The sequence below is a fragment of the Stegodyphus dumicola genome, chromosome X1 (genome assembly GCF_044657685.1).
Source record: "Stegodyphus dumicola isolate Sdum_Otavi_A_Nest chromosome X1, ASM4465768v1".
NCBI lineage: Eukaryota > Metazoa > Arthropoda > Arachnida > Araneae > Eresidae > Stegodyphus > Stegodyphus dumicola.
The window spans coordinates 148795390-148809926 of record NC_140780.1 but is presented as its reverse complement, the minus strand read 5'-3'; the positions used below and the strand labels follow the sequence as shown (position 1 = coordinate 148809926).

The 14537-nt window shown below is 30.4% G+C and overlaps 1 protein-coding gene across 3 annotated transcripts in view; it reads left to right on the top strand.

The window, feature by feature from the left end:
* The first annotated feature begins 5986 nt into the window (after positions 1–5986).
* Positions 5987–14537, top strand: part of LOC118195278 (sodium-coupled monocarboxylate transporter 2-like) — a 53156-nt gene continuing 44605 nt past the window's right edge. Inside the window, exon 1 of one of the 3 annotated variants that reach the window (XM_035366561.2) lies at positions 5987–6280. The gene's annotated coding sequence lies outside the window, so the exon portion shown is untranslated. Of the gene's footprint in view, positions 6281–10434; positions 10576–14537 lie in introns of those variants that run through there. The other 2 variants (XM_035366559.2, XM_035366560.2) reach the window with 2 other exon arrangements.

The following is a 14537-nucleotide window of genomic DNA, read 5'->3' as shown; positions in this document are numbered from 1 at the left end:
ATGTATTGGATGTTCATCTGTCAGCAATCCTTATCTTCAGGGCAGATGTTTTTATTTTATTTGGCTTATAATTCCTTACTAAATGTAGTATTTCATCTCGATGTACTCCGTCTTGTTTATGATTTAAATCAAATTCCTCGTCAATATAATTCGCTTCTGATAGTGAAGAAAGTGATACAGAGGTTATTGAAAACGAAAAAATTTCGATTGACAAATTAGTCGGCATTCTCGACACAGCAATTATAGGACTTCAACAGCGGAACTTTGTAACTGAAGAAGAAATTATGGCTGTTTATAGAATTAAAGAGAAAGTATTATCACATAAAACGAAGCAACTTAAACAACTTACATTGAAAGAAATGTTTAATAAAGAAAAGAAATAAATATTAAGCTTTTTTTTTTGATACCCTTTAGATCATAATTGTTCTTTATTTCATAAATTACGGTTTCATATTCAGATTTAAACTGATGATCTGTAATCCGGAAAAATCGATAATTTGGAATCGCCGAAGTCCCGACGAGTCCGGATTAACGACTTTTGACTGTACTAAGAAAACCAAACATCATATTCCCATTCTGCACAGTATAAAAATTCTTCTGCAAAACTGCAAAAATTACCAACACTTTGGCTTATTTGATAACTTTCAAATTCACTTCTTTGTTTGCAATTAGAATTTATATCTTTAATTTTCCACAGAAATTTGTTTTTGATTTTAAAAAATTTCACTGACACAACTTCATTCACTTCAGCATATATTAATAGATGCAGAAGGTTTTTGTACCTTACATAATTTTAAATCTTATGTAACCTAACGTAATTAATAACAAAATCAAAACGTAGATCAGAAACTGCATAAAATTTAATAAATAATTTCTACTAGTGTCACACGAAATGCTATGAAATTAATCAATAAAATGAGATAAAATATATAGAATTAATATTCCACATGTGTGAAGCTGGAAGTTTTACGTTAAATACTTTTTTTTAATTAAGTATTTTTAAAAATGACCCCTTAGAGCATGGGACCTTTCGTAATTAGAACTTGCAAATCCACTTCGCTAGTCTTTCATAACATTGCTTTTCTTTTATTAACAAGAAATATTGCATTCAGTTATTTAATTTAAGATTTCCAAAAATAATGCTACTGAAAGGCATGAATACTTACTTAAATTTGAAATTAATTTAGTTGACTTAAAATAATATTTAAAAAAATAAATCTTCATATTTACTATGTCTAACAATCAGACCTTATTAATTCTCTTTTATTTGAACAATATCTGAATTCTGCATTAGTTTGGACTAGTAAATCATTGGACAATTAAATACCAAGCTATAAGAGAACTAATGTAGTATACAAATGCACTGAATTTTATTTCCTGCATTAACTTTTAAAGAAAGTAAAATTTTCTGCATATTTGCATCATTTGGATTGATAGAATATGACAAAGCATGCAAAGGCTATCAGTCTAAAGGGAAGTATATATTCATGAACGGCTTTGTAAAGAAAAGTAACTTGCATTTCCATTTATTCATGTGTGAGTATATATATATATTTACAATTGTTAATGCTAAAATCAATGCTTCATTAAAAATTTATTATTATTTTATTTTTAATACTAACATACAGATACAGAATTGTTTTAAATTCCAATACACAATCATAATTTATTTTTAAGAAAACTTATTTTATAATTTATATATTATATTACATGAATAAGAGAAACATTTGTCAAGAAATATATTAAACTTGTATTAGCAGATTCATGCTATCCTAGTAACAAGACTATCATACTTCAAAACTGTATTAAAATTGGGCAAAACAAAATCAACATAAATTCTACATTAAATGTTTAAAAACTTATAAGTATGCAATGGTAGTTATATATACAATATAATAAATTTTGTAATTTATAAAATAGTAATGGAATATTTTTGGAAATAATGTACAAAATTTAAGTTTTCTTTTATAACTAGTTTAACGAATTTTTAGAAAAATATTTTAGGTCATTTCCATCTTTTCCCTGTTGATATTGGTATATTAAAATATATGAAATAATTAAGTTGCATCTAGTTAGTAAACCAAAACATTACGAAAAGTATGATGCGACATATTTTTAATCAATATAATTACTTCATTTTGGAATTATAACATATTCGTAAGAAATTAATACCATTGAAAAAATAATATTATTACACTAAAGAATAAACGAGATTCTCGACCGCATTGTTCAAGTTTTTGTAATTTTACTTCATAACACACTCGTATATAAACATATTAGACTGAATTATAAACCAAGTATAATTAATTAGGTAATCCTAGAAAAAGAATAAACTAAACCTAGTAAGCAAAAAATATATACATTACATTCAGAATTCTAAATGTTTACATAAACTTTTGTCGCAAGGCCTGCCGGGAAAACGTTCTTTGGTCAGACGATTGCAAACGAACGCTAACATGATTAATTTTGTTTTCAACAACCACATTACCGTTTCAATTAAATACCACAACAGCGATTAAATTTTGGAATAATTAGTTATAAATAATACGGGCAATTTAAGGCGTAATTTATTGGATGCACAATGACAAAATACTACTATTAGATCTGCATTTGGAATAAATATTCTGCACTCTTTCAACTCATTAGACATTACGAACACTGATATTAATTAATCGCAAAGCTTAAACGTTTAAATACTTACTCACTACATGTAACAGTGCAAAGTGCATGAGAATAATCTGCATAAAATGAACAAAAAATATTTCAAACGTAATTGTAAACATTTTCTTACTTACCTGCGCTATACAACCAACATGCATTCAGCCATGTTTTTTTCTGCAATAGCTTTCAAACACTTTTCTTCTGATTGGCTGATTTCCAGTCAGTCACGTGATTCTTCCGCGCGGCTACTGAAACATTATCTGTAATGTTACAGACAAATTAGCTGTACCAGCCACAGTTTGCTTTCAACCTGTTACCATTACAGGAAATTCTTGTGTAACTTTTTGATTTCTGTAACTTTACAAAACTTTTGCCTGTAAAGAGCGAACTTTTCTTTTACAGTGTAGATAAATTCTATTATTATTTACATGGTAATCATTTTACTGTACATACTGATCATGATGCCCTAGTTTGGCTTAAGAACACTAAACATCCTACAGGTAGATTATTCAGATGTTCTCTAAAATTAACCTTGTATGACTTTGAAATAAAATATAAGAAAGGTTCTACCAATATTGAAGCTGATATGCTAACTAGAAATCCTATTTGTGAACATTTGAATTTGCAAGTCAATTTATTATCATTAGAACAATTTAAAGAGTATCAAACTTTGGATAATGTATGTAATGCTAAGTATAAGAATATTAATTGCATGCTAGTAAGGAATACGGAAAGGAGAAGTTAATAGTAAAGACTGAATTCATATTAAACAGCTAATTTGAATTATAAACTTACAAATTGTAGTAATGAATGTTAAATAAATTTCTAATTAAATATACCTATACACTTATCTACGGCTTTATGAAAGTTGATCTTTTCTTTCCGTGAGCAAATATATTTGTGACTATAAAATTAACTAGTTGTAAGGAAATGCATTTGAATTAATTGCTTATTATTAGACTTATATGCAAATTTAACTAAATACAGTTTAAATTTGAACTGTATTTAGTTAAATTTGCATATAAGTCTAATAATAAGTTTTGAGTTAAAACTTTGAACAAGTTTTGCGAAAGAAGAACTTATAATTAGTAAGAATGAAATTTAATTAATTCAAGATTCGCGAAGTGTAAACATAATGAAAGTCAGTAACTAGTGGGTATAATTTCAATTTAATTGAAAATGATTTTACTTATATATTTAAATGTTAATTAGAATTTATTTCAGCAAATAATAAAGTAACATTCCTGCCGTTATAAACGTTTGTTATGGTATATTCCAAATATTCCTTTTAGTCTTCCGTGAAATACTTGCAAACTCTGCTACTTTATATTATTTGTAAAGAATATATGAATGAACGACTAAAAACAAAATAGAGAAGCAAATCATTCTGGCAATTGTTCAACACGTAAAGCGGTAGTACCTTCGACGGAAATCTCGAGCTCATATCGTAGCTGAAATGTCACGCATTCCTTTCTGATTCCTTTAGGTTAATCAAGAGACAGAGAACGAAGGAAATTAAAAAAACTGATGAAAAATTATACTTTTATCTAGAGATAGTGTATTTGAATCCTCTGCTTTTACGAATCTTAAAAAGATCGAGATTCGAAAATTCGAAGCTTTCGAAAATTTCAAATCCTAATTTAATATGTTTTAACACAACACTTTGGAAAGATTAAGTTTACTGACGCCTTGATAGCAGCGTGTATTAAAACCAAACACCATTTTTATAATTTAAGTGAACATTGACCATCAATATTACATCCTAGAGTGTGGAAATGCCGCACTATAAATTTTCTGAAGAGAATAAAGTAGTATTTACCTTAATGTTTATCTGCCTTAATTCTGGCAATAATTTTCTTTTCTTTAGACTTGCTTCGATTTAAAAAGGCAGTGATAAAATGTAAAGCATTCGACACAAATGTTTTTTGTTAATTGAGAAAATAAGCTCGACAATCAGGAGATCTGATTCTATGCTTTACTTACTAAATTTCATACCTATCTTTGTATAGTCTAGGTTTGTCGAAGTAGAAGGCGTGAAAAGCGTGCAGTGCCACCGCCAGGATTCGAACTCCGGACCTTCCGATTGCTAGCTGGACGTGCTTTCCAATTACATAACAAAGGCATCTAGCAAGAAGGAAGAAAACTTCTTACGGTCTTCCCCACTTAAAAGGCGACAAGGAAGGAAGGGACCTAATCGCTAAATAATGGCGGTGACGAATTATCTTCCAACTCTTTTTTAGTTCGGAAGCCACTTGTAGAGTCTATTAAGTGTTTTCTATCTTTTATCTGAAGCAGGAAAGATGAGAAACTGAGCAATGTACTCCCCAGAATTTGAATTCTGAATCTTCAAATTCTAGCCGGACATCCTTTCCGATTATACCGCGAAGGCATGAGATACGGAGGGGGAAAAGAATGTTAAATCTTGTTTATGACGTAGGTATACTTTTAAAAATCATATTCTGAGATTCGTTTTTCATTAAACGCAAAATTTCAAATTTTGTTTTTGTTAAAAGCTTTATTATTAAATAGAATGTTTTTTCTATTTTTCAATTATTATTCTTATATACGAAATATTTGAGATATTCGAGAGCCTCTCAGGATTCGAGAAAATTTAGGATTCGTCCTATCTCTACTTTAATCAATATTATAATAATTTCGACCTTTTTATAGGAGTCTTCTGAGGGAAATTTTCGAAGTGCCGCAATATTAAATGTTAGTATGAAGGGTACGAATTGAGAAAAGTCCTAATACTTTCATATTTGGATAGCGATCTGTACATCCTTTCCGATTACATTATATTCAAGTTATAAACATTATATTCAAGTTATAAACATTTGTAGTTTTATGAAAAGTCTTTAAATTCAAGACTGTTGGCAGATTTGTAGAAACGTAATTGTTTGAAAAAGATTCTTAAATCGAAGGTCTTAAACTATGGGAATGAGAACTCAGTTGAGACTATTATCGTTTATGATGACAGCTCAAAATAGTGAACTCTGTCATACAAATAAATGGACCGACTATTGATATTATTAAAGCAATTTCGTAAACGTTTATTAAGTACCCGGAAGAAAATCGTATTAAATAATACTTTTGTTTATATTTGGTGCCGAATGAATGGCCCTCGGATATTTACTTTAACTTGTTTGGAATTCGAGTATCATATAAACACTTTTTGTTCACCACAGCCCATTTTTCATTTTATCTGATAGATACTAGGATTCAGGGCACTGACTACAGGTCCAGAAACGCTAATATGTAGACGCTTGAACAACGTCCATGATTATAAAAGAAAGTTAAATATCGCACGCATCTGTGTTATCGCAATACCACGCTTACTTTAAAAACCAGTTGCAGGCGAATGAATAGAGGCCACCGCGAACTACAAAATACGCGGTAGATGGTAGCCAGTGGCAGTGGGTCAAATTTTTACTTGTTTAGGGAGATGACTTTAACCTTTTGAAGTTGCAGTTAGAGCAGCTATACTGTTCTACGCGGAAATGAGTGAAAGTTTTGAAAGCGGATTAAAGATGAGATAAGTGAACAATATCAGCTTTTAAATTTTATCCTTTAAGAGGAACTATTTTTGTATTGAATCCTTTTGTGGCTTTCTTAATTTATGGTAAGTAATTTTGTAAACGTATGTTTTTATTTATCATTTTATTTTCAGTTTCTCTTTATTTCAGCAAAATGCCTGCAGGATGGGAATAGGATTGCACTTATGTTAGGCAATAAAGCTTTTATGAAAGGATTTATAATAATCCATTTGTAAGTGATCAACTCATATGTTTGAATGATTTCGGGAGTAATTAAAGAAAAATTGCGGTTGTTGGATAGAAATTTTTACTCGGAAGATAGTGCACAAAACAAAGAATGAGATGTAATTAATGCAAGCAGAAACAAAAAAAAATTAACCCCATAAGCATTTCATATTTTCCATAAAACTATTTAAAAAGTCATAGGATATTTTTAAAATTTATTGTTTTATTATTCTCAAATTCTGAACTGATTGGTACCTATAGCAACATTTTTTTTTACATTTAGTATTTTTAGCCATATTATCTAAAACTGATATAAAACTACAAATTATCTAAAACTGACACTTTTTTTAGTCCAAAGGGGCTTTATCCCTAAAGTACTATTGTTTTCGTTTTTCGATTTTGCGTTGAATCACTATAAATGTTTGTTTCACTTTTCAAACGGTTACCACCAAATGTTAGAGTCCTGCATTATAGTTGAAGAAATTAAATAATGAAAAATCTGCATAAATGTATGTATATTTCTCGCATTATGATAAAACAACGGTGCATCGAGCCATTGAATTTTGAATGACATAATCCTTCTACGAATATGGGCATGTGGAAGACCAAATTTGGAATTTGTTTTATTATCGATTTCATATTTTGTAAAACTTTAACGAATTTTTGATTAACAAACTCAAGGATTTGAAAGCGAGCAATGGAACACTCTACGGAAAAAAAAAGAAAAAAAAAAAAAAAAACACTTTTTATCTCCAGCGCGCGGAACTGTGTATCATTATATACTAAAGGTATACTCATTTTAAAATTATTTTGCTACATTGCTATTGAACTGAATTTTATGGTTTAGGTGCAAAGAATATGATATTTAATAAATAAAGGTAACACACAAAACGTTAAAAAAAGCCCCTTTAAAAATGTTTAAAATCTGAAACCTGCAGATATATTTTTCCTTATTTGTTTCTTTCTTCACGTACACAAGCGTGGCAAAAAAGCCTTAGTGCATGCATTTAACTTATAAAACTTCGTGTATGGTGTAAATAATTTATACTGTTGCCTTTTAAGATGATAACTTTAATCACACAAAACTACATACTGGCACGTCAATAATTAAGTTTTCAAAATTTAATAATTTTTCTGTATGTGACGAAAAGGAAGCGAAAAATCGCCTTCACAGTACACGTATTTATTTGCCTTGGATGTAAAGTTCAAGAATAAATAACGCTTCGCATAAAATAAAATTTGTCCGACTGGCAGCTGTCATCTATTGACTATAGCTGCAGTTAAAATATTAACAGGCTGACAAAAATGAACAGCGGAATACTTTTGGCCGATTCATTTTGTGGAGAGTAAAGCTCGGAAAATTAATTAGGAAAGACCTCTCGTTTGTGAGCCGGGCGCAAAGAGAACACATAAATAAATGCGTAGTTAAATTCTGACTTTTAAATGTAATTGTACAGGGTTTTACAGTTTTATAGTTTTAACAAAACTAGAAATTCTTTATTAAGCAGGTGTACCTCTTTAAGCTCAGGTTTGCTGGTCTGAATGTAGCAAGAACAGTTTATGAATGATAACGCCGTCTACAGCGAACTCTGGCCATTCAGCGAGTAAAGCACTACTTTTTGTCCCTAAATCCCATTGCAGTTATAAATTTGAAGATGAGTGTAATCTCAGTTTCATATTCAAGATTTAAATGTACCGCTTTCACTTCTGTTGAGTCTAAAGTGAAAATTATTTGGAATATTTTAACTATAAAAAGAGAAGTGCGCCAATAGAGAATTCAAAAGCAGGTAAAATTGAAACTTAGCCTTGATGTTGATTTCATAGAAAACTTCTTTGCATTTTGAAGAAAGTGTTGCGGGGTATTTTTTTTTTTTTTTTTTTTTTTGAAGTAGTAAAATATTCTGCATTTTCCAAATTCAAAGCGGCTTTAAGATGTAGTCTTATTGGAAAGTAAAGGATACTTGACTACTCGTTAAAGATGAGGTCTTCATTTAAATGCATGTAGTTTTCACATAAGAATATCTTTAGTCTAAGCTGAATTTTCATAAATTTTAGATGAAAAAAAATTTTTTTATTATGATTATAATTTTAAGTTAAAGAAATTTGCAAAAAGATGTGGAATTAAAAAAACCGTATTTATTTACTGTCTTATCTTAAAAAATATTATTGCAATTTCGGTCTAGGTTGAACCAAATGTTACAGATTATTTTGTTGACATTTATGGGTTATGCTGGTAAAAGCTTTAAAATAAAAATCTTAATGTTTAAAAGTTTAAAAAGTCACGATCTTTCGAATAGTTTGTATAATAGATATTTATTTCAGACATAAAGAAATGTCTGAAATTCTTAACATGAAAAGCAATATTAATCCGGAAAAAATCTATACTTCTTCATAGGAAACAGAAATATATCTACACAAATTTGTGAATGCAGGCTTTGAACAACTGTATGAGTGCAGACGGAATCGTGCTATGGGACTTCGAAGGGAAAATAGGATTAAGAAACATGCTGTAAGACTAAATGTTCTTGTTCCGAAAAAGACATTATGATTGTCCCATTTCTTCTTAAATACGATTGAATTTTTATGTTTATCTTTTTTATTTCTCTCTTCCCAAATTAGTATTCCCCCAAATTAAAAAATTTGATTACGAGCAGCAAGAATCTACGTCTAGAGAGTTATTTTGAAAGACTATAGTTTCGAAAGAAGGCAATGAATGATAAGAAATATATATATATTTCGTTTAACCTTCGTAATTGTAGTCCTGTAAATTTATTTTCCTTACTTTCATGTTGCTCATTATTAATTTGTTTTATATTCGTTCTTCGCTGTATTCTTTTTTCCTTATTATCGTTTCACAATTTTAATAAAGAGTGAATGTTTTGTAGAGTCATTAGGATATTTGGAAAAAGGAGACGTGGAAAATGTGTCATACCCTCTCCGGGACTCGAACCTGGATCCCTGGAATACGCGCCGAGTGTGCTACCGTTACACCACGAAGGCATGCTGGATGGAGGTATAAAATACCTTGTATACTACTCCTTTCAAAGGGCGACTGGGGAATAGGGGACCCAATCGCCAAATTATGGCGCTGACGAATTATTGTTCACCACCTTTTAATTTGGGCACCACTGTAGAGTCATTAGGTTATTTTGGAATCAGGAGACGTGTAAAATGTATCATACCTTCGTCGGGATTCGAACCGGGACCTCTCCAATACATGTTGGGTATGCTACTATTTACACAACGAAGGCATGCTGGAAGGAGAAAGAAAATGCCTTATAGTTTGACTCGAAATTTATTTTGATTACTCAATACTACTTTTATTGTTGCGTTCGTAAAAGTACATTTATAAGAACAAGGGCCAGCAGAAAATTTCAAGTACAGGAGTCTTTTAGCCATAGTTTGCTTTATCAAATCACCTAGACATAAGCATTTTATTTTTATGCAAAATATGTTATGAAACATACGCAAATTTAGCAAGTGTTTTATATTTAAAATTCAGAATGTTTTAGTCTTATTTGATGTAATTGGAAAGTCTCTTTCTATTTTCTGTGAATAGAATTTAGAAAATTTTACTCAAGATTTTAATTTTGTGCTAGTGAAATAAAAAGAATATTTCATCTCTTGTACTTATATTGGTCTACAACAAAATAATGAACAATTAAATAATTGAATAATTCCACTGCAGTAACATCATAACTTTTGCATTAAAGTGATGAGAGCCATAAGTGAATGAAATCGCAAAGCAAGCAACTGCTCAGTTTTGGAAAATATTTCAAGTGAATGAAATGCGGCTATATTTTTTGATGTTATGTGAAACGAAATGTATCACAGAAGGAATATTTTAAAGCTAAATGCGCGCAATTGATTAACGGGAACCGCTAGGTTGCTTTCTTTTTAATAAGCTGGCACCAATGTCAACAAATTATTACCTCTGCTTGTGAAAATTTTCGCATCGCTGAATTTGATTCATGGAACTGCGCTCGGAAAAGAATCACTGTCATTTGTTTCAGAAGCTAATATTACTAATTGCAGTCACAGCAACAAGTGCTGGAACAGTTCTCTGATCTCTGGTCTGCATTTGCCAAGAGCTATTTGCAAGCCAGTCCACTACTCTGGTTTTGGATTTTAAAGGCAGTTACGTATGACAGTAAAGGTAAGATAATTAGCTACAATTAAAACTGAAAAAGTTAACATTAAATAATTTTTAAAATATACTTTAAAATATCACGATGCTCAGAGAATGAAAACAATTTTTCTATTTCTTTAGTTCTTTCGTATTTTTGTATCATAATTTGTGGCTGATAATTGACATTAAGTGAAGTATAACTTCAGATTAGCATTTCAAATACAGTATCACAGAGTTGATAAATTGCTGTATTGTTATAAATTGCGGCTTACACAACATGCATATTATATTACTTGAGCAATTTATGTTTTTTTGTGCGTGATTGTATTATTAAGGGTTAAATGTCCTCCCATTTAATATTCAAATGTAAATATCATATATCAATGAAAAATATATAATAAATTAGCGAATGCTGACAAAATTTGCTTAGTGCTAATAATTATGAATTGAGTGTTTACCATAACGAATGTATTGTATATAAAATGAACGAAAAATTTAGCCGAATGCCATGATCCAGTTGTAGACTTGAATAAAAAAGACTGACATAAAAGACTGACAGACTTGAATTTATGTACCAGTTTGTAAATTGTGGTTTGAAACTCAAAATAGCTTCCAAGTTATTAAAATATTTTCCAATGTAATAACGTTATTGTAAAATGTTATGCGTGATGTAAATTAAAATGTGTCTAAAATTTTAGGAAGGAAAAAACGTTATTAAACTGAAAGACCTATGCCACAGTTTTATTCATAAGAAAATCTATATCTATCTTTTTCTTCTACTTTTCTCCTTTTTCTTTCTTCTTTTTTGTAGAAGAAGGGTGGTGTCTTCGGAAACACTACGCTTTTCTATCCATTCTTGGCTACAATGCTGTGAAAAATTACTAGGTTAATTGTTAAACATAGATAATGGCATTAATTCGAAGATAATGGCACTAATAGCTAAACTGCTAGTTGCCATTATCTACGAATCTTATGATAACCCATTTTCGTTTTTTTATAAAATCGTAACTAGTACTATACAATAAAATATGAATGAAATATGATTTATTTTAGATACGAATGTTTCACTGATATATTATTTTGAGATAGTTGGGAGTCTCCTCACCGTAATTCTCTAGGCATGTGTTTCCATATCAACAGAGAGAGCTTGATAGGAGCAATGAAACACTTTTCTCAAGTCTAGTTTCCTTTGAAGGCATTCGTTTATTGAATATTTAAATTGATTATACCCTGCGAAAGTTCCTGTACATAGAAAGCATTAAATTTGTGATTACGCAAGTGATAACTCAAATGGAGACTAAAGTAAGGTACTGCTTCAAGGCAAGATACTGTTTCAGTGTTTTGTTTAACACAACGGGCAGCAGTTAGAATGAAACCTTTCCTAATACGTGTCTTTCGCAGTATAAATTTTCAGAGCATTTAGAAACTATAGAAGCTTCACAAGTATAGCTTTGAACATGTCTTTGGGCATGTTCAATATCTAACTGTTTCAGAGTACTCCTTTCTCTGCTTGCGACTTGTGAGCGTGTTTTTTTTTTTTTTTTATAAGTTTTAGGGATATTGCATATCATTCTTCAAAGAACATTGTGTGCAGCTTCGTCTAAACTTTAACCGTGGCAGAAATTGTGTTTAGTTAATCCATTTGAACAAATAATTATTATTTACGGTAGGCATATTTGCTGACATAATTTTCTGCAATAAAAATTTCTTTAACCCTTTTGATTTAAATATAAAAGAGCTAGAGATCTTTCTTTTTCCTATTTAGCACGAGGAGGTATGAAAAGGAAACACACATAAAATTTTTTGTAAAAATAACGCTTTTTCCTTTTGCTATTTTCTAAAATTTAAAAGAACTTGAAATCGGAGATTAATTACATATTTTGACCTAAATTCTAAACGCATTTAAACTTGAATTAATAAAGGCTGATAAGTCACAATTTATCTCAGTTAAATATTGTTTAATATATATACTTTTTAATTTCTATTCCTGAGAATTCTTGATTTTACACAAAATTTGCCATGATTAAATTGTTGTTCAAACATTAATTTTGTATTTTTTCAAATAACATTTTATAATATATTTGGTAAATATGAAAAGTGCCACTAGTTTGAGAAATGATTGTAAGCCTTTGCCAACTCTTAAACATCTCATGATCAAAATTATGTCTTAGAATAAATGTCGAAAGTCATGGTATTTCTGTTGGTTATCCGTCGTGATTCTCTAGAGGGAATTCAAGAGCACTTCGCCTTTAAAAAATCTTTCAAAAATTTATATTTTCCTTTATAAATCTTTTACTTCTCTAGATTTCCCCAAAGTAGAAATTATTTTATTGGTTGCAGCCAACACCATCCGTAGTTACACACGTATAAAAAATGATTTCTGAATATTCTCATTTCTGACTAGTTATTCTGGCTTCGGTGATTCAGCAGTGTCATGCGCTTTTAAAGCTATTACTTGAAATGTTGCATAAGAGTGCGTACTGCTGAAACTTGTTTTTACTCCACACCTTAAAGCAATTGTCCTGTTTCTATACATCCGCCAGCCAGTATAAAATTCGATTTCGCAGAAGAAATTTCATTGTAAAATAACTAAGCCGAAAACAGAATAGAAGAATAAAATACAGCTTTAGAAAGTTATGTTAAATGTATCGTAGCCTGTTATTTACACAAAATGCAACAAATCTTTATTGCCAAGGTATACTACAATTGTTTAAACTGTATCATGTCGTATGTATGGCATAATATTTTCAGTGTAATTTACTGCAAACATTATTACTGTAATCTTCTGTAAACTACTGTATTTTTATCATACTGTACTGTATTTTTATCATCCTATACTGTATTTTTATCATACTGTACTGTATTTTTATCATACTATAATCTCTCTATAATTATATGTTTGACTTGTCTTTATCCTCGCGCTGTATCATGTATTAAGTATAATTATATATCACTTGTTAGAAGTCTTATGCAATAACACATATCACTTCTTAACTACATCGTATTAGGTTAAATGTATCGTAACCTGTTATTTAGACAAATGCACCAATTTTTACTGTGAAGGTATACTACAATCGTTTGTAATCAAGCATTCATTTTCAATTACGTACTCACATATTTGAATTAATGTTGTCTTAAGGGTTCTCCAGATCATGGAGGACGTGGTGCTATACTAAGTAACCGTTCAGTAGAGGCATACTGCCCAGATCCCCCCTTCCATATCCTTATCCTTTAGGAAGTACTATTCGCGCATCAAAGCCATAAAATAACTGTACTTATATATTTGAAATTTAATTTTGTTTCGAGGCAACAATATGTCCATGATTAAACCTCTATGATCATGAACGATAGTGTGGCGGCACCGATTAACAAGTTGTAGAGACATTAGGTTAATTAGAAAAGTCAGAGAGATGAAAAATAGCAAACGCCTTCGCCGGGAATCGAACCACGGAGCTCTGAAATACCGGCTCAGTGTGCTGACCACTACACCACGAAGGCACGCTAGGAAGGTGGGAGAAATACCTTATAAAGTCTTCATGATTTTTCTTGCAGCATATTGATAAAATCCAATGCATGTGATAAAATCTATACATGTGCTATAATTAGAATACAAAATAACATTTATCATGCATAATGAGTGCTATGTCAAATGATTTGTTAATATTTTAGCTACTGTAAAAATAATTATCATCTAAGCATAAAGTTTAGCTTTTAAACTTTTGTTTCTTCGCCTTAGTTTTAGCTTCTAAAAATTAGTTATGATACACGAAATCCAATGAGTTCTGCTAATTTGTAGAGAGAAATAGAGGTCCTGAGATACGGGAAATACTGTGACTGGTATTGTTTTTCTGAAACTGTGGAGGCCATTAGACATTTCACACAAGGAAACATGAAAATCGAGCGTACTTTGATAGTGGGATTTGAACCAGGATCTTCCAATTGCTAGCTGGACAGGTTGCCACGTGAATTAAGAGAGCACGCATGGAGGA